Below are 22,070 nucleotides of genomic sequence, written 5' to 3' on the forward strand. Positions count from 1 at the left end.
TTTTGCAAGAGCTTCCCCATGGATTCCTTATGCTTGGACGAAATGGTAGGGAGGGGAGGGGGTATTTATAGAAAAACAGACCGAATCTGGACCGTTGATCTTAAAAATACGTGGCTCGATCTGGACCGTCCATTTTCTCTTTTGATCTTACGGTGACAAGTGTCCTATGACATCATGCTTACCTCATCATGATGACATCATGCTTACATCATCAAGCCACATGTCTTTAATCCGACCGCACACGTGCCTTGCATCCGACCGTACACGTGTCTTCCATCTAGCCGTACACGTAATATTTTCTTTTTCTCATCTAACCGTACACTTGTCACTTTTATGTCCTTTCATCATTTATGGCATTAAAATAGGGAGAAAATAAATGGAAATTCGTGCAAAAATATCTCCTTAATTATTTCTCCACCTATCAAGCCAATCTTGCACCATATCAGATACTTTTCGGGTCCTGACTTACCCTGTATCACCAGGACATGTTCTGACACTATTTTCTCATCTTAATTAAGTACATATATGGTGCCACCTTAGAGGAGCATAGATGAAAATAATTAGCTCTACTGACAGGCTACTTAACCTTACTGAGTCATGCAGTAGAGATTTCGCTATAATGGGTAGACAAAAGACTGTCTAAAATATTCCCATACTGCGTTCTGATTTTTATGCTGTCCATAAATATCTTCTGGTGACTCAACATGATGACTCGTAGGTGTCATGATTACGCTTGATGACTCAGCATGATGACTCGTCGGTGTCATGATTACGCTTGCTGACTCAGCATCGTCATGATGGCTTTTAGATATTTTCTTTGGTTTTGTCTCCTATTTAGGGGACAAAATTATTTAATATTTGACTGGAGCATTTTATTCAGTCCAGAGCTCCAAAAATTCATCCAAAAATATCATAAAATTCCTCCTATTCTAGAGAAAATCTATGAATTTTCTCAGGTCATAACTCAACCTATAGCCCCACTTAAAAATCATTCTTTAAAATGCCTTTTTTGGGCACAACTGGCTTTTAAGTATTCTTAAAGCCATTTTGCTTGTCTTCTAGGGATGAGACTAATTTTATAATTTTCTACAGTCTCTTAGATCATACATCCCCATTTTACCATAATTTTCTGAGGTTTCCTTATGACTCAAACAATTAAATCTACCTCTACATCTTAAATTGAGCCATAAACTTGTAAATTCCTTTTAAGTTACCTCAGGGGTATTTTCATCATCTCTCTTCACAAAAGAGTCTTAGAATATTACTTCCCATTTTCTGGGATTTTCTTAGAATTTTCTAAGTACTTTCCATTTTTACCCCTGATGGCCGTAACTTTCTGAATTTACGGTTTTACCCCTGCTTAGGCTCAACCTCATAAAACAATCTCTTTGAGGCTTCTAACTTAACCTTTGGTCTGTATCTAGCCTCTTTTCTCTTTCTGGGCTTTTGAGACTTTACTGGAGCCTCTAACTTTGATTACCCTTTAGCCCCTTAAAACATTCACTTTGCAGTTTAGTCCCTAAAACTGCTTTAACTTTCTTTCTCATCTTTAAGACCTCTACTAAAAAGGGGTCTGGTAGCCTATCTCATTTAGGCTATTTCTGATACTTCTAGGCCTAAAAATCAGGATGTTACAGAAAGCATCCATCTAAACAAGTTCAAAACTAATGGAGCACAAAAAAGGTTAAGAAATATCCAGTCTCAGAACAACAGAACAACAGAACAAACGAAACAACAGAAAACAACAGAAACACAGAGACTAAAAACTAAAGCTGCTGCCCAAGATCATCTGCCCCGGACCCTGATGGTCCTGTACCCGATGTGCCTGCTCCGTCCATACCCATACTGCTCTGTGGCTCCTCCTCCTCAGCTGGTAAAGCAAAGTTCAATCGGTCCGCGATCAAGGCATCAATACGGCGGCGGTAGCGACGATTTCGCTCATACAATGCATGACGGTCCTTTTGCAGCTTAATCTCCCGGAGTAGTGTAATGCGCAACTGGTGAACATCCTCGGACAGCTCGTCAATGTCATCCGCAAGTGCGTCTAAGGTGACTGGCTGGGAAGGCTCAAGAGCATCTCGGCCTTCCTCGGCTGGTTCAACAGCTGCCTGGCCTGCACCAACATCATAAATAGGATGGATAGGAGGGTGGGGTCCAATAGTAGGCTGTTTGAGGCACTCATATCGGAAGAGGGGTGCAGGTTCGAAATAGCTGTCATTATCAAATTCAGGTACCCCGCACGCGCGAAAAATGTCAGTGATAAGGTGGGGAAAAATGATGCTATTGGTGAGTTTTAGGGGTGTTGACGGAATCGTAGAGGGCTGATTGGATAGTTTCAGCTACATCGAAAGTTTTTCCGGTCATGAGGAGATAAACGTAAAGGGCTTGGCATTTAGGAAGGTTCTGGAGATGGGAAGTGGGGAAGATGTTGTTGCAGACCAGGTACAGCCACAGCCTCGCCTCAGGTCGGAAATCAGAGCGTTTCAAGTAAAGCTTAGCATTGCGGGGACGATGCCAAGTGGCACCATCCCGGCACAGGGTCTGGACAATTTCATCAAAAGGGTAATTATCTCTGTAATGCGAATAGTGGGAATAACGAACCTCAGGAAGGCAGTAGTGGCAGGATATGTTATCTGTGGTGAAGGAGTAACTCACACGCTGGTCACGGAACACAATGGATAACATGCCATTAAGGCGGGCATAGGTGTAAAAGTGGCAGACGAAGGCATCATTGCCCATTTCTCGTGGGTGAACCAATTCAGTCAATTGGGATTCCCAGAGTTGTTGGACAAAGGGGTTGTCTGGTGGGTCAAAAGGAAAGGGTCTCTCCTTAAGGAGGGGGCGCTGGTCTACTAACTTATAGAGGTTGTCATAAGACAAGTCTTCCCCTAAGTCAGAGTCAGACGTGGGCAAGGGTTCAGGGCATTTGGTGCGAGGCATTCTCCTGTAGCAACAAAGAACAGAAACACTAAACACAAAACAAACAACCACAACCTAAAAAACCCAGAAAAAACCAAAATTACAACCTATACAGTAGCAAATGGTTATATAATGATTCATAGGTTTTCAGAGGATCAAAAGCTTTCAGAATTAAGTAAAGAGATTAAAGAAAAACACAATGTACTATGAATTATTAGATAACCTACAGGCTACGTAACTACAATCTAACAACAAAATAGCCTAACCCAACAACACAATAACAGAACAAATAAGCAAATTAACAACTAAACAAAATTAAACTAAAGGAAAGAACAAAGGAAGAGAGAAAACATACCACAAGAGAGGGGGAGAGAAGCAGGTGCGCACGGTGGAGGAAGAGAAGGAGGGGGAAACTGAGAAAGGAAAAGGGGAGAATGAGACCAGAGAGAAGAGATAGAAGGGTGTAGAAGAAGAATAGGGAGAGGGAGGGGCCGACGGGTTAAGATGGAAGGGAGAGGGATTGGCTCAAATGGTTGAGGAAAGGGAGAAGTCGAGAAATGGAGCAGGGGAAGAAGGGGCCAATGGTTTTGGGTAGAATGAAATAGGTTAATGGGGGTTTAAAGGAATGGGTAGGGGAAAAGACTGAAATGGGTTCAGGAGAAAAGGGTGGGTGAGTCAGAAATAGGGGTAAAGAGGGAAATTCACACGAAAAACAGGGAAAAAAAACGAAACCATCCAACACAGAAACGGCGGGTTTGCCGCGGCAAGTCATGCCCAAGGCGAAAATAAAGGGAGAAAAGAAGGGGTTGGCCGCGGTGAAGGTGAACATTCGCCGCGGCCAAACCTTCCCGAGAGCAACACACAGAGGCTAGCGACCTTCGTCACGGCAAAATATCACCGAGAGCAACACAAGAGAAAAAGAACCACTTCGCCACAGTGAAGGCTTAGGTTTGCCGCGATGAAGTGTCACAGAGAGCACAGAATAATACATAAAACACTCAAAAACACTCAAACATCAGAGAAACACAACACCAGACAACAGATGAAGCTGGATACTTTAAAAACTCTAAAGTGCATCAAAAGAGATCAGAAGGTGTTCAATAAGTCCATGATTAAGTAGTATACCACAGACAAACTTTCTCAATCAATCTGAATCATATAATTCATTACAAGCACCAAATCATCAAGCACAAAATAAGATAGGATAGAGATCAAAACTTCCAGGGGGTCTTATTGAATTCAAACAACAACTACACTACTTTCCTACTGAAAAGGGTTTCTCCCCCACACTCATTCAACATACAATGCACAAAACATAGCAAGATCAATAATTAAGCAAAAGCATGTAAATGAGTGAAGGAAAGAAACGACCAGGGAGTTAAGGAGGCTTTGGTTTCTCATGGTAGAGCTTCAGTAGATGGCCATTAACTTTGAATCTGGCCCCGGTCTCCTCGTGTAGTAGCTCCACCATATTGAAATTGTGCGCTTTAGTGATTGTGTATGGCCCATCCCATCTGGTGTTGAATTTTCCTTGCTTGAAGGTAAATCGAGCCTTGTATAACAGCACTCTATCGCCTTCCTTCAATTCCTTTCTCAAGATACCCCGATCATGCACAAATTTGGTCTTCTCCTTGTAGAGTCTGGAGTTCTCATAAGCTTCAAGTCTAATCTCCTCCAGCTCTTGCAATTGCAGCTTCCTTTCCATGCCAGAGGGCTCTATATTCATGTTGCACTGCTTGACCGCCCAATAAGCTTTGTGTTCCAGCTCTACTGGCAAGTGACATGGCTTTCCATAAACTAAGCGGTAGGGAGACATGCCAATGGGCAATTTGTATGCAGTCCGGTAAGCCCATAATGCTTCTTCTAAACGTGAGCTCCAGTCCTTCTTGGATGGTTTGACCATTTTCTCCAAAATATGCTTCACTTTCCTATTAGATATTTCAGCTTGGCCATTGGTTTGGGGGTGATAGGCAGTAGAGATTTTATGGGTGACACCAAATTTGGTCAATAGGCTGTTGACTATCCTATTACAAAAGTGTGTTCCCCAATCACTCACTATAGCCCTAGGGATCCCATACCTACAGAAAATGTGTGATTTAAGAAATCTATGTACAGTTGGGGCATCATCTTTTCTGCAAGGTATAGCTTCAATCCACTTGGATACATAATCTATGGCTAATAAAATATATACAAAACCAAGGGAAGAAGGAAAGGGTCCCATAAAGTCAATTCCCCAAACCTCAAAAATTTCACAAAACAGGAGGGGCTGTTGAGGTATCTCATGTCTTTTTCCCAACCCCCCAAATCGTTGACACTTGTGATAAGATCTACAAAATGTAAAAGAGTCTTTGAAGAGGGTGGGCCAATAAAATCTTAAATCTAAGACCTTTCTAGATATCCTCCTTGCACTAAAATGACCACCACAAACCATGGAATGGCAAGCCAAAATAATAGGTTCAAAATCCTCCTCCGGCACACACTTATGTATTACTTGGTCACTGCACATCCTCCACAGATGAAGGGTACCCCAAATGTAGTACTTCGACTCGCTACGAAGCTTTTATGCCTGAAATCTAGACATAAAGGGAGGAGTGAGTCCAGACATGAGATAATTGACAATATTAGCATACCAAGGCTCTATAGAAACCACAGAACATAAAGCTGAATCGGTAAAAGAATCACAAGTCAAGTCAAAAGAGTCTACTCCCTTTGTGTCTTCCGGTAGCCTACTCAGGTGATCGGCTACTTGATTCACTGCCCCGGGTCTATCCTTAATCTCAATGTCAAACTCCTGAAGCAATAAAGCCATCTAATCAATCTTGGTTTAGATTGTGGCTTTTTGAGCAAATAGCGGATAGCTGCATGATCTGTATACACAACCACTCGAGAATTGATTAGATATTGTCTAAACTTGTCTAAAGCAAATACAATTGCAAATATTTCTTTCTCAGTGGTGGTATAGTTGACTTGAGTTGGGTCAAGTGTTTTAGAGGCATAGGCTATAACTCTAAATTGTTTCTCCTCCTTCTGGCCAAGCATAGCACCCACTGCACAATTAGAAGCATCACATGAGAGTTCAAAATGTAAATTCCAGTTGGGTGCAGTCAAAATAAGAGGTGAAACAAGCATAGACTTGAGAGTATCAAATGCATGTCTACATGTTTCATCAAAATTAAATTCAACATCCTTTTTAAGTAGAGTAGAAAGGGGCAAGGCAACTTTACTAAAATCTTTAATAAAGTGCCTATAAAACCCTGCAGCCCAAGAAAAGAGCTCAAGTCTTTCAGATAGTTGGGGTAAGGCAAAGATGATATAACTTCAATTTTAGCCTTATCAACCTCAATCCCCTTACTAGAGATGAGGTGACCTAACACTATGCCATTGCCCACCATGAAATGACATTTCTCAAAGTTCAAAACAAGATTTTTGGCTATGCATCTCTCTAGAGCTTGCCTTAGGCTATTTAGGCACTGATCAAAGCTCTCCCCATAAACCATAAAATCATCCATGAAAACCTCCATATTGTGCTCTAAGAGATCACTAAAAATCACCATCATGCACCTTTGAAAGGTGCCTGGAGCGTTACATAACCCAAATGGCATCCTTCGATAAGCAAAGGTACCAAAGGGGCATGTGAAAGTGGTTTTGTCCTGATCCTCGGGAGCTATGGGTACCTAAAAATAGCCAGAAAAGCCATCTAAAAAGTAGTAATGTGATTTACCAGCTAGTCTCTCTAACATTTGGTCAATGAAGGGTATAGGAAAGTGATCCTTACGTGTTGCATCATTAAGTCTCCTATAGTCTATGCACACACGCCATGAGTTTTGAACCCTTGTCGGAATTAACTCATTCCTTTCATTCCTTACTACTGTTACCCCACTCTTCTTTGGCACAACATGCACCGAACTGACCCACTCACTATCAGAAATTGGATATATTATCCCAGCACTCAACAATTTAGTTATTTCTTTCTTAACTACATCTAATATGAGAGGGTTCAATCGTCTTTGAGGTTATCTCACTGGTTTTGATTCCTTACTCAGCAAAATTCTATGTGTGCACACAGCAGGACTAATTCCTAGTATGTCAGCTAGTGTCCAACCTATTGCCCTTCTATGCTCCCTCAAAACAGATAAGAGTCTCTCTTCCTCACTCTCAGAGAGTGAGTTAGCAATTATAACAGGTAGTTGTTCATTAGACTCAAGGAAAGCATATTTCAAAGTGGGTGGTAAGGGTTTCAAATCAAGTGTAGGTGGTTGCACAATAGAAGGAATCAATTTATGAATTTCAAGAGAGAACATATTACTCCCCTTTCCTTCAACCAGTGATAATTCCTCAGCCTTGTAGTTAACTTCCTCTCCAAGCGTTGAACCAACTTTTAGTTGATCTACAGCAACTGCCTTAGAGAGATTCTTCTCCATGACTTCTTCTTCCATATCTGAAACAACAACAGGAAACCTTTCCCCAAGGGAATCATCACTGATAATAGAGGAATCAAAGTCTACTTTGGAGTCAAGGGAGGAAACAGAAAATGTGTGTGGGATAGAAAGCATGCAATTAACCCAAGTACAATCAAGACATGTAACATCACCACCACATGAGCAAGTAGAAGGTGTAGAGTAAGAGATGAAAAGGAAGAAATGGATTCATTCTCATCAATAGATTCATCAGTGTAAATATCAGAATAGAAAGAGTCATTTTGCAATTCAACTTCAGAACAAGCATCCTCAACAGCAATGTCTATCATGTTAACCCCCAAAAGTGAATAGTCCTCATAAGGATGTTTCATTACTTCATACATGTTAAAAGAAACTTTATTATCACCTACCTCCATAGTTATGGTGCCCTCTTTCATGCTAATCATGGTATTAGCAGTCCTTAAGAAAGGTCAACCAAGGATGAGTGTAGTGTCATTTACAAGTTCAGAAGACATGTCAAGCACATAAAAATCAGCAGGAAACACCAATCCCTTAACTTGGACTAAAATGTCTTCAATAATACCCTCAAGATACATAATAGTCCTATCAGCTAATTGGAGCACAACAGTAGTAGACTTAAGAGTCTTGACTCCTAGAGAGGTGTATGCGGACTTAGGCATGACATTAATGGTTGCACCTAGATCTAACAAGGCTCCCCTTATAGTAACCTTTCCTATGGTGCAAGGGATAGTGAAAGATCTAGGGTCTTGACACTTTACAGGAATTTGGGGTTTAAACAATGCAGACACATTAGAGGGTAATTGGACTCTTTCATTAGGTTTAAATCTCCTCTTTTGAGTGCATAATTCTTTTAAGACCTTAGCATACTTAGGAATATTTTTAATCAGGTCAAGCAAGGGTATATTCACTTCTACTTTCCTAAATATCTTAAGCAACTCATGATCTTGCCTCTCCTTACCCATTTTCACATTTTTCAAATAAGCATTAGGGAAAGGTAGTTCATTGATGTTTACCTCCTTACCTTCCTTGCTTGAGGCTCCATGATTGCTTGGCTCAGATTCCACAGCTTTACCCTTGCCATCATGTTCTTTTGAGGTTTCTTTCAGCTTTAGCCTCTTCTCCTTGGAGCTTTCAGAATGCTTCACTTTTGAAGGTTCTTGTAGCAGCTTATCACATAAGATTTCCTCATCTATAACTTCATCCTCCTCTTCTCTAAAATTCACTTGCTTCCCACTCCTAAGGGTAATAGCATTCAAGCCCTTATGATTGATAACAGTGTTGGAGGGGATTGCGCCACTGCTCCTTGCTTGTTGCTCACTCATGTTTTTGGACAACTGAGTTACATAGGAGTTAATGTTCTCAGATTTAGTCTCCCATTGCTCCATCCTCTTTTCCAAAGCACTAAATCTAGCATGATTCTTGGGTGAGTCTTGTTGAATTAGTGAAGCTAAGGAGTTGAACTGAGTGGCGTTAGCAGCCCTTTCTTCCTTCATTAAAGCCATCATATTTTGTAGGAGTTGATTAGTTTCATCCTTAAGTGGGACAGTTAGGGCTTGAGATTGGTTTTGGAACTGGTTTAAAGATGGACCAGCTCCTCCACTCTTCTGAAATCTGTTTGGAGGTCTACTATCATCATTCCTCCAGCCCAATCGAGGGTTTACTTTCCATCCCTCGTTGTAAGTGTTGGAGTAGGGGTCCCACTTTTGATTTGGACGGCCTTGAAAGACTGCAGACACTTCCTCATAGCGGTCTAGACAAATGCTAGAAATATGCATGACTGATCCACATGTTTCACAACTAGGCGCTGTAATGTCCATAAGAGCGGATGGGCGATGCACACTCATATTCTTCAATTCAGCAGTGATCAAAGACAATTGAGATGTCACTTTACTTCCTAAAGAATATACTTTTGATTCCAAAGTGTCCATTCTCCTATTGTGCACTGAAGCAGCTCCCACCTCATGCACTCCTCTGGTATCTCTCACACCATGTTGTTGATGATTCAGGGCCATCTTCTTTATCAAATCCCAAGCCTCCCCAGCAGTGAAGTCTATCAAAGATCCTCCCGATGCAGCATCCAACATACCCTTCTCTTGGTTCTTCAACCCATCATAGAAGTATTGCACCAGTTGTTCATCCGGAATTTGATGATGTGGGCATATTGAAAGTAGGTCCTGAAATCTATTCCAGTAATCATAGAGAGATTCGTCATAGTCTTACTTGGCAGAATAAATCTCCTTCCTCATTGATGAAGTACGAGAAGCCAAAAAGTATTTCTCCAGAAATGCCTTCCTTAAGTTCCCCCAATTGTGGTATGCATCAACTACATGTCTTGGGAGGCTCATGTACCATTCCCTAGCTTTTCCTTCCAAAGATAGATGAAAAACCTTCCATAGCACTTAGTCCAATGATGCTCCCACAGGCTTCATACTCTAACAAATCATGGAAAGAGATTGCAAATGGAGGTATGGGTCTTCTCCTGTCAAGCCATGAAATTTGGGAAGAGAGTTAATCAATAAACCTTTAATCTCAAAGTTAACTTCAAAATTTGGACAAGCCGCAGTAAAAGGGTCAAAATTTACATTAGAAGTTGTGGCTTCTCTAATTGTTCTTCTCCTAGGGTTTCTATTATTTTCTCCTACTCTCTCTTGTTCACCATTACCACCATTCCTTACTTGATTAGCATTCAGGTTAGGATTAGGTTGGTTTTATGGTAATTCAGCCATAATCTCTTGGTCAGTAGGCTCACTCTCACTACTAGATAGGCTAGATTCCACAGAAATATTCTCTTGCTCAATCACCAACTCACTTGTCCCCTCAATTCTTTTCTCTCTTCTTATCTCTCTGAGTCTTCTCTCAATCTCAAGGTTATAGGGCACAAGTTTTGTTTTTCGTGGCATGCAAGATAAAAGCCACAAGAGAAAGAGCAAACAAAATTGAATTGCAGCACACAAAGTCAACTAAAAGCATACAATGTGATGAATGTAAGTGCATAGGCGAGTATACAAGTGTATGGGTGAGTATGAGTTGTATGCACAGAAAAAGAAGCAAAAAGTGTAAGTTTCAAAATTTTCCAGAAGAGTTCACCGCGGCGTAAGCAGAGGTTGGCCGCGGCGAAGGTTGACAGAGGCGACCAGATATCTGATTGCAGGGAGTTGGCCGCAGCGAAAGCAGGAGTGTGCCGAGGCGAAGGTATCCCAAGAGGAATCCTTCGGTTTTTCAAATAGTTGGCTGCGGCGAAGGAGAAAGTTTGCTGCAGCGAAGGAGAAAGTTTGCTGCGGCGAAGTGTCACAGAATGCTTATCAGATACTGGACTCTACTGATGCAACGTAAGAGATGCTGAAAATCAAGAAAATCAGTATATTTGTTTGTATTTCTAAAAATTTTGATGCTATACAAGATGAAAACCTATACTATGAACAAATATGCAACTAAACTACCTAAGATGCTACCCAAAAAGATCAAAACTTCAATTGACAACCAATTAGCACAAGCTAACCTAGAGAACCAATTTCTTGGCTCCCCGACAACGGCGCCACTTGAAGAGAGCCTTTTGTTATTTGCTTTGGGGTTCTCACTCAAAAATAAATCCAAGCTATGCAGTATAATACAAACTCGGGTCGTTTCACGCTTGGGAGCCTTAATTAATTACCTAAGTTAGACTAAATGCCATGCAAAGTAATGAAAAGGGATTTTTGGGTTTTTAACATTTAATGAAATGCGCCAAAATTGAATGCAATGAAAACAAACCTAAGATACTATGTTTTTGGAGTTTTAAGATAATAATGATGTAATGGAAGTGATTGATAGGAAATCTCTTGAAAATGGTTTTGTTGGCAATCATAGTTCACTTAAATATTGGGAGTTTCACAAATCCATTAGGTTTTCTTAATAAGAACCTCATTAACTCAATGAGTCCAAAGCTTTCATTAATGGACTCATTAATGAAAACTTTGTTTAGCTTCCCTAATGTGTAAATTTGGAATGATCATACAATTGGCTCAATGTAACACACAATCAACTCAATACCGAAACATAACCATGCAAGATAGGAGAGAATCATGACCATACAATAAGCATATATGTAACTACATATATTTAAGCACAAAATTCTACATCAATCAATCCAAATTACAAGTGCTAATCATTAACCAATGATTATAAAATTAACCTAAGTGTCTAACTAAGGCTTTACAACTCCTATACCTAGGAAATTATAAACACATAGCTAGAAACTAAAGATTAAAACTAAAACTCCCCTTTGAAGCTTGGAAACTTATGCTACTCCACCATCTTCAAGAGTTGGAAAAGCTTAGCTCATCATAGTCTTGGAATCAGCTCTAACCAGAGGTAAATCTTCAGCCATAACAGTAAGGAGATGAAGGAAATGAAAATGGATGAAGAAGAAGTGCAGGAAAAATGGAAAGTGAAGGAGATGGAGATGGAGGATTAGGGTTTTGTGGGAAAGATGAGAAGAGATGATGATAGAAAACGTAAGTGGTGGCTGAATAATCAGGGTCTGACCTCACCATACCCAAAATAGGGTTTCTAACCCAAAAATGACGTGTATGGGTCGGTTCCTGGAGGTGGGTAGGTCAGATTTTCCCGAAATGGTCGGGTCTAAAATTTGCTGATACGAGGGGTTTACCGCGGTGAACCATGGTAGAGAGCTTTGCTTCTTGACGGACGACGTTTGCCGTGGCGAAAGCAGAAGTGTGCCGCGGCGAACTGAGGCAGAGGCTCCTCTCTTACTTCTTGTGCCTTGAGTTCTTCAATTCTGGCCCCAATCTCTAGTGTCCTACAATAAAAAGCAACAAATTGAAGTATTAATTGTCCTAGAAATCAATTGAATACAATTAATAACCAATTATGACAATTTTATCCTAAAAAAGACACTAACTTAAAGTAAGGACTCTTAATCTAAATTAAGCACAATTATCATTAAAAAGGGCTAGAAAATACCACAAAATCATGGATAATGTAATGAAAAGATAATAATAACCTGAGCTCAATCATGTAGATTATGGAGGATATAAGACGGACAGAAAGAGCACCAGTGGACAATGTCAATTCTTCAGAGGGTACCTTGTCTTGTGGTCAAGCAAAGAGCAAAATACTGTGGCAATTTCCTTAACAGAATCAGAATATGTTGCCACTGCCAGTTGTTGTGCTTAGATTCTATGGTTAAGACAACAACTACATGATCTAGGAATTAACTTGAGAGAGATTCCAATCCTATGTGATAACACGAGTACAATAAGCCAGTCCAAGAATCCAGTCCATCAAGCCTGAACTAAGCATATCGACGTTTGACATCATTTCATTCAAGATCATATTCAAAAGAAAGATGTAAAAGTAGAATTCATTCCCACCAAATATCAAATAACAGATATTTTCATGAAGCCTCTAGATCAACAGAAATTCAACTATTTTAGAAGAGAATTGGGAATGGTAAATCCCAATGAGTTGTAAGAAATCTCATATTATCTCTCAAATTTGAATCTTTAGATTTAATATTTTGATGATTAAATGACTAACTTAAACATCAAAGTGGATAGAAATTTGTTTTACAGGAAGCTCTGTTTTGTCAAAGAAAAACAGAGGTAAATAGAGTATAGAATAATCGAACAAGACATTCATAATCATGATGCCATAAAGGGAACATTTATCGATCACCTGATCAATAAATGCATAATGTGAGGAGAAAGAAGAAATTCAGAATGATGATTATCGATAAGCTGATCGATAAGTGGATTATCGATTAGAACATCGATCAGGAGCGACAAGTTTTTGAGACACTTCGTTCAATTTTGGTAAGCATTAATCGATAAGTTGATCGATAACCTATTAATTGATCAAATGATTGATAAAACAGACCAGGTATGTATTTCCTCTATCAATTTTATCGATAACATGTTCGATAATTGCTTGTTCGATAACTTGATCGGTAATTGTCTTCAGTGTTCTTGTGTGCTCTTCATATTTATCAAACACATGATCGATCATCTGTTGATCGATAACATGATCGATAATTCTGAAGTTTATAATGTTCAACTTTTAAAAACCCCCCTGTCAGTTATCGAACCCTAGCTCGAACAAAGCCGATCCCCTGTTTCACGTAACAGTCCGAACTCACTATTCCATTAAATTTTCAGCTCCCTTCCACTCAAATCCATCTCTACCACTTAATTAACCTCCACTGAACTCGAAATACACTCCTTCAACCAATTAATTCCCCAGAAATCCTTTGGTACCTAAAAAATGGTGAGAGTGAAGCAGCCGAACATTGAGAGGGAAGAAAGCACTGAGAAACGAACTCAATCAAGCGACACTACTCCTTTGGTGTCACATCCAGAAATATGGTATTTGGGAAATAGGAATATTCATAAATAATTAAGGGTAAAAAATGACAAGGAGTAATAGAAGAATTTTGGGTGGAAAATAATTATTATAATTTTCCAAGCCAATTATGAAAAGTTTGACTAATTAAGGAAAATTGGTCAAGAGTAAATAAGGGAAAAATAATTCCAAGTCTCAGAAAATTAAGGCAAAATAAGGAAAAGGTTCCTTGAGAATTATATGGAATTATAAAATTGGTTTTATGACCAATTTGCCCTTAGAGAAATTACAAAGGAATTTAAGGGCAATTTAAGCTAATTTAAGGTCCTTATTTGGAAAATTCCAAATAAATATATTTAAGAAGGATAAAATCCCAAGAAAATTCCTATGAAATCCCAAGGAATTATAAGAGATTATGAAATTAAAAGAAGACCCTCAAGTATCCAGGATTTTTTCCAATTCTTTGGAAAAGTGGAAAAATCACTAAAGAGAAGGAAAATAGTTTTCCTTTTTATTTAATTATTGGGAAATTAAATTTGAGACAAAGAGGGCAATTTGGGAAGATAAAAATAAGGAGAATAATTTATGGATCTGAGAGAAAATAATTACAGAGGCCATAGCACTATAATTATAGAAAAGAAGTTAAACCCGGAGTAAAAGTGCACCGATAAAGTGTTGATCGGAGCCTTGCACTTTACTTGGCCCATAAGCTACCACTTGTCAAGCCTTTAATGGATGATAATTAGAGCTTTCCAAGTGTCAAGCTACCAATGGAGAGGATCTTGACTTTGGAATTTAATTACAATGTGAATTAAGTTAATTAAAGAGAAAATGCAAGACTAAGTAGGCTTATGACACTTGGCTCTTCATTAATTGTGGTAGATGGGATATTTTGATAGCATTGATGAGCTCATCTCTCCCCTAAATCAGATGGGAATTTCGTCGTGCAAGGCATGAAGAGAGGGAAAAAGAGAGAGTTTTGAGGGAAAACCAAGAGAAAGGCATCAACTTTGGTCATACAATCAAGGTTCAAGGTGAGTTCTTGGCTCTAGATGTGTTCTTGCCTTGTTTTCTTTCTCTTTTATGGTTGAAAATATGTCTTCTCTCCCTCTTTTGATGCTGACCGAACTGGTTGTTTAAGGGGAAAGGGAGTTTTGCTCATCACACTTGTTAAAATACTACAACACAAGCTAGATCCTAGTGTTTGCAAGTGATTATAGTTGGTTTTGAAGCATTTTTCATGGTTACTTCCTTGAGTGTCATTTTCGGCCAAGACAAGATCTGAACCCTAGGATGTGTTTTTCAAAGTTTTGAGGCTTCCATTGTGTTCAAAATGAAAAATGGTGTAGGGTAAACCTAAAGAACAAGTGTTGGAAGCCATAGAAGCAAAGTTGCAATTTTTGAGTTTTAAACCCTAAGGGTTTGGTCAAGCTGAAACTGGAAGAGAAAAATTTATTTTGTTAAATATAAGTAGATATTTGGAATCTACATGAAAATCCATGTAGGAAAGGGTCAAGAGGGAATTTTTAGGGTTTATGGAAAACAACTCTAAAAATTCAAGAAACAAAGATAGAGGCTTTAAGGGGTTTAGGAGCTTCTTGAGTTATGTGATTGATTTTTATGTGGAATGTTTAATAATACTTGCTGCCCTTTTTGGGGATTGTCATGTTAGGATTTGGCATTTGTGGAAGCAAGAAAGAAGAACAAGAAAAATCAAAGAGCATTGGATTAAGGTAGTAAGATTTAATTAGCCTTAATGTTGAATGTTGCATTGATTGCTATGCAATTTCATGTGCTATTATGTGGTTGAACTAAATGATGATGATGATTGTGTAGCTATACTCCTTGCTTTATGTGCCTTGGCTATTGCATGTTAGAGTGCTACATGTATGAGGTAAAGTAGTTCCCTATTAATAGCAAAAGGTTGAAATGCTTGTAATTGATGCATGTAATGTTTTGGTTGATTGATCTTGCTACTGGGATTTTCAAAAATCTCATCCCCCAAAAATAATGTAACATTTTAGGGCCTGAACTTCTCAAGAGCAAGCTGCAGAATGGAGGCTAATTATGGTGTCATACCATAAAATTTTCGTGGACATTTGGTTATGTATAATTATCTATGGTTGGTGCTGTAACCCTTAAGCAGGACGTTAGTTTAGAGCCACGTTTTATTTAGTTACCAAGTGAATCTCTGCACGAAATTTGGTATGCCTATAGTTGACGTCCTGAACTTCAGATTGATAGACAGCACGTTAAAAATGGCCAAGTATACAGTTTTTAATGATTTTTCAAAGTTGAGGTTCAAAATCTGGAAAAAGAGCTTTTAGCAAATGGATAATGTTACCTTTCACAAAAACCTGACACTTTTTTATAAGGAATTGGATAACGATATTATTTTTCCTTGAAAGAGAACTTAAAGAGCTTTAAATAGAATTTTGAACCACCTCATTTCGATTTTTATGGAATAAGTTATGAATTTTTGAAGTTAGGCCAGAAAAACTGGATTTTTACCTGATGAACAGTAAAAATCCGAAAATCAGCGTTTTTCATGAATTTTTAAGCCCAAGACCATCCAATGTGGTCTAAAATGGTTTTTATTAAACCCTAAGTGGATCCGATAAGAAGGTGTGACATTTTGGTATCAGAGCGGAGGTTCTGGCATGGGTAGAACGCTCTGCTTAGTTAATATGTCAATTAAAAGGAAAGTTGACATATTGTTGCTGGAATTGTGATGGAAACCACAATGGATTGGGACGCAAGATCCGAGAAGTCGGTCAATGACTAGGATGTTAACATGACCGATCCCACTAAAGAGAATCCAATAGGATGGACTGTGGGAACTGCTAGCCTAGAGTACTCAACAAAGGAGTCCAACCATTACCGAGAGCATGGGGCTAACCTTTTAGGGGTTACTGTTGAAGATTTAATAAATCTTTCTAGACCCAGTAATCCAGTGGATCCCACAATTGACATGTATCAAGAATCAGTGGATCCTAGTTTTGATATTCAGTCTCGCAGACAGCTTGCTACCCCAAGTGTATACCCAAGTGATATCCCCGAACCTAGTACCAAGCCAGGGATACCCCTGACACCCAGAATACCTATCCCTGTTCCAACTGAGCCTAAGATCCGTGGACAGGATTAGCTGAGAGAGAAGTTGGAATTCTTGGGTCAATATATCAGGAAGGATAATGATGAGCAAGACCCGAACATCTACCTAGAATACCTTCAGGGAGTAAAGGTGTTATATCAGACTCATGGATTGGGTAACCCTTATCTAGACACCAAGGACTGGACGTCTACAATGACAGACATGCTTCTATATCTACCATTCTGGGTATATCAGTTCTGTCACCTGAATCAGATGGAGGATTTCGGTGTTGAGGATTACATCCAGCACCTTGAAAACTTTGTTAAGATTCATTATTTCTAGATAGTCAGATCCTCGTAGAACTGAGGTAGGACTTGTATTGTTACAGCTAACCGTAGTAGGTTAGTCTGGCATGTTTAATGGCTATGTATGTTAAACTATATTGCTATGACTAGTGACTGATGCTTGAATGCTGTATGATGAATGCTTATGTTGTTAAATGAAATCCAAGCATGATGTTTATTTCTTGTTCCTCAGTTATGCTATTCATTTAGTTAGCATAGTAGTTAGGACTGATGAAACGCTTTACCGAAAAGACCCTCAGGACACGACGTAAAGGTTCCTCCCGATCCGCTACGATTAATTTTGGATCGTTTAGAATAGCAATAAAAGGCTATTGGAGGGTGAGGGCGGCACAAGCTAGCTAGAACAAGAAAACGATGCTGTAATAGTAGCAGCGGCAGCAGCAGCAGTGACAGTGGCTAACCTCGACAGGAGGCAGCCAGAGGAAGAAAGCTCAGCAGCATAAGCAACAGAGCATTGACCAGATTAGCAATATCAGCAGTAGACCCTGACAGCATCCAGCAGTGGATGACTCGCTTTTACAAGCACAATCCGCCATCCTTCGATGGAGTGATTGACATCTAAGCAGCAGAGGACTGGAAAAGATTTTCAAAGTTCTGGATTGTCCGACTAAGCAGAAAGCCCAGATGGCTATTTACCAACTAGAAAAGGATACCAATCATTAGTGAAAGAATACCAAGATTCTTCTGGATGCTCGGAACACGAGAGCGACATGGGAAGTGTTCCTGGAGCAATTCCACGAGAAATGTTTTTCAAAGACAGCCAAGAACGGACAGGAAGCAGAATCCCTAACCCTGAAGCAGAAGGATAACAAGTCATTTGATGAGTACTTAGCTAAGTTAGATGCCCTTCTCGCTACTTCAGTTACCTGCGTTACCGAGATGATGAAAGGTAAATGACCAAAAGATGGTCAGAGGACTAAAGTAGTCCTTAAGGAAGATGATTGTTCTCAGGTAATTCGAGCACTTCGACAAGGCAGTTGAGGCCTACTGAATTACAGAGAATAGTTTGAACGATCATTTGATTATTGAACCTACTCCCAAGTTAGAGAAGGGAGATCAAGGTGGCACCTCTTCTAAGGCGAATAGGAAAAGAAGAAGGCTATAGGACAAGTGAAAGAGTAAGGAGGAAGGCAAACCCTCAAATGGCAAGGAATGCCAACCTGTAGTAAGAGTCAGAATAATAGACCATGTATGGCCAGACAGAATGTCTGCTACAGTTATAGTAAGCCTAGATACTTCTCGAGATAATGTCCACAGAGTATAGAGAAGCTAAGGTTACGCATCCAAGGACGAGTATTTGCCATCGTAGGGAAAGAAGTCCAGAAACCTCCGGAAATGATCCAAAGGAACGATCATTATTAAGAACTTCCCAGTGATTGCAATGTTTAATTAGGGTGCTAATTATTTTCTTCTCTCGTATGATTGTTTTAAAGGACTCAACTTGATTATGAATATGTTGCTGTATGACATGCATGTGTCCATACCAGCACAACAGAGGACAATTACATTGCTAACGTGTGCTTAAACTCTGTAGTTGGTTATGAGCACTGTTATATTTTGACAACCGTTCTTTTAAACCCATTTAGATCAAAATTTTCAATTTATTCGAACGATTAACCATGATAGAAAAGAAGAAACCTTAAAATTTTAAAATCGCTATCATGGTTAAAAGAAATAAACTTATATTACGAGCCACATCGATCGTTACCTTGGGCCTTGGACTTCCAAAGTCCAGGAATACCATTCAACCATTAGCCCAAACCAAACTTATATTTTCAAACATACGACTGATAAATCAGTTTAATATAAACTATAGAGCTCATTAGTCAAAAGTCAACACTTTCAAAGGAGCGTTGCATGCAGAGTCTAAGATGTCTCAGGCCTCCTCGTGGCCTTGTCATACCAGATAGTAGTAATTAAAAGTATTATTTTACATCATGATAGTAAATGAGCCCTATGTGGCAATATATAACAAGTCAACACATAGAACAAAAGCAGGGAGGCTATACAGGCTATAACAGCACACTATGCCTCCGGAGCCTTCCCTGATGGGCCACCACCTGAACTATCGCCTGAAAATGTTAAACCACGGGGTGAGACAAACGCCTCAGTAATCAACTTTCCAACTCATCATACATACTAACATGTGCTCGTGAGGTGTCAAGTGGGATAAGTATTACATCTCAATATCTATGTACCAATGAAAATACAAATATGTATACTCAAATAATCTCAATCATCCAAACCCTCATTACGGGGGCTAACACACAAGCCACATAAGTCTATCCCTCACTATAGGGGATCAAACCGACCTATAGGCCTATCCCACACTTTGGGGGACGATTAAATAGTCACAAAGATCCATCCCTTATTACAGGTCTATCCCACACTTTGGGGGACGAATAAAAAGCCACAAGGGTCTATCCCTTACTCTAGGGACGAAGGAAGAAGCCAACCAATGTGCACCAATGGCGGCCTTACCACGTGGTAGGATAGCGCTCAATCCAAAATCCAAATAACAACCAATCATTCACAATATAACGAAAAATGTCTCAATCTTTTCTCAGTATAATCCATAAGATATAAATCATATATCTTTTCCAAACTTCTCAATCACCATTCCAAAAATCCCACAAGACAATTTTCATAGCTTAAAAGATATAATTTATCTACTCGAGTTTCAAATAACAAATCATTATACCAAAATAGCAAAATACTCACAAACAACATATTAGCACATATAACAAGTGGAAAGTGGTTACCTCTCGCCAAAGCAATACTAAGGATTACCACAAGGTCAATCCTTTGCTCACCCAATAATTAATCTACACAATTAATATAACCACATATTAATATAAATTAATTAATTAATTAATTAAACTTCTCTATATTATTTAAATTTCTGATTTAATTAAATTTTTACTTTAAATTCCCTCAACTCTCATAACTCAAAAATTATTAAGTATTTTAGCAACAACTTAAAATTTCTAACATGCCAAATTATTTATTTACCACCTCCAAATTATTTACCTTAATAAAAAGGATTTTCCACAATTTCTAAATATAAAATTATTATGTTCTAAATTCTAAAAACTCTCATTTTCAGTTTAAACCTCAAAATCAAACTCTTAAAAATTCAATAATACTTCAAGGATTTATAAATAAATAATCTGATAAAAAACTTTAATGGTATAACTACCACACATATATATTTCCACAAATAATAAACTTTTTAGTTACAATAATTATTTTAAAACCTCCAGTCACCCAATAAATAAAACTAAACCGATTAAAATCTTAATAATATGTCAAACAACCCAAATAAATTGCTTAACTTGAATTTAATCGGTAAAAATATAATATAAATCATATATAACAGATTTTTCAACTAGAAAAATTAATTTAAATACCAAAAACTAACAAATGGACAAATCTAACCGATTAAAATTAACAACTCATTCACTTCTAAATTTCTATAGTCATCTTTTGTCAAAACTCAAAACTTATATCATATATAAGTCTCAAAATTTTCTCTAATCACTAGGGTAATACTACTATTAGGAAGCATAAAATATATATGAAATATTTATGAAGAAAGTTTGATGAAAAGAGATAATTTCATATACCTAAAATATCTTCAAAGCTTGCCCTCTGCTTCACCGGTATGTTTCTCTCGCTCACACACACTTCCTCTCTCTCTCTCTCTCGCTCCTTCTTGCGCCTGCCGTGGGGGAAATGGATTGTGGGGGGTATTTAACACCCCCACACAATTATTGGGGGAGGGGTTTGTTTTTCAAACTCAACCCCAAATTTCCACCGCCCCTCCCCAAATTTCCACCCCCCTCCAACTTTCCACCGAAATATCGGTGGAAAGTTGGACTTTTGTTTTTTTTTAATAATAAAATATTATTATATTATATTATATTATATTATATTTTTCAATTACTTTTTTTTTTGAATTTTTTTTTAAAGGATATTACAATTCCCCCCACCTAATAAGAATTTTGTCCTCAAAATTCAAACAACCACACACAAGAAATAAAGACAAAAGTAAACAGGTAAGGGTACTCATAACGCATTCGTTCCTCTGTGTCCCAAGTAGCATCACCAGGACTCATGCCCTTCCAAAAGACCTTAACAAGATGGATAGTTTTGTTCCTCAATTGTTTGTCCTTAACATCCAAAATTCGCTTTGGTTCTGTTGGATAGGTCAAATTATCTCGCAACTCGACCTCTTCGGGTTCAATAACATGAGACGGATCGGGATGATACTTTTTCAACTGTGACACGTGGAACACGTCGTGTAAACTGGAAAGATATGGCGGCAGTGCAATTCGATATGCAACAGGTCCAATTCGCTCCAAAATCTCATAAGGACCCATAAATCGGGGTGTAAGCTTCTTGGCTTTAATGGATCTACCAATACCAGTAACAGGTGAAACCTTCAAAAATACATGATCACCCACTTCAAATTCTAAAGGTCTCTTCTGACGGTCCGCATAACTCTTCTGTCGACTTTGGGCCATCAATAACTTCTGCTTGATCAGCTCAATCTTTCTGGTTGTGATGTCCACTAAATCTGGGCCAATAATTGTTCTTTCACTTAATTCAGTCCAACAAAGTGGAGATCTACATTTCCTCCCATATAAAGCCTCATATGGTGCCATCTAAATACTAGCGTGATAGCTGTTGTTATATAGGTAAACTCTGCTAATGACAAGTGAGTGTCCCAACTACCCCTTAGCTCTATAGCGCAAGCCCTCAACATGTCCTCCAGAGTCTGAATCGTCCTCTCAGTCTGTCCATCAGTCTGAGGATGATAAGCAGTACTAAACCTGAGCTTGGTGTCTATGGCTTCATGTAATGACTGCTAGAAGTTCGATGTAAACCTTGGGTCCCTATCTGAAATGATAGACT

At 38.8% G+C, this 22,070-nt stretch overlaps 1 pseudogene; it reads right to left on the reverse strand.

Moving 5' to 3' along the window:
* Positions 1–2,044: 2,044 nt before the first annotated feature.
* Positions 2,045–22,070, reverse strand: part of LOC114754209 (uncharacterized) — a 159,416-nt pseudogene continuing 139,390 nt past the window's right edge.

The sequence above is a fragment of the Neltuma alba genome, unplaced genomic scaffold, assembly GCF_004799145.2.
Source record: "Neltuma alba isolate B1F8T4 unplaced genomic scaffold, ASM479914v2 tig00010110_pilon, whole genome shotgun sequence".
NCBI lineage: Eukaryota > Viridiplantae > Streptophyta > Magnoliopsida > Fabales > Fabaceae > Neltuma > Neltuma alba.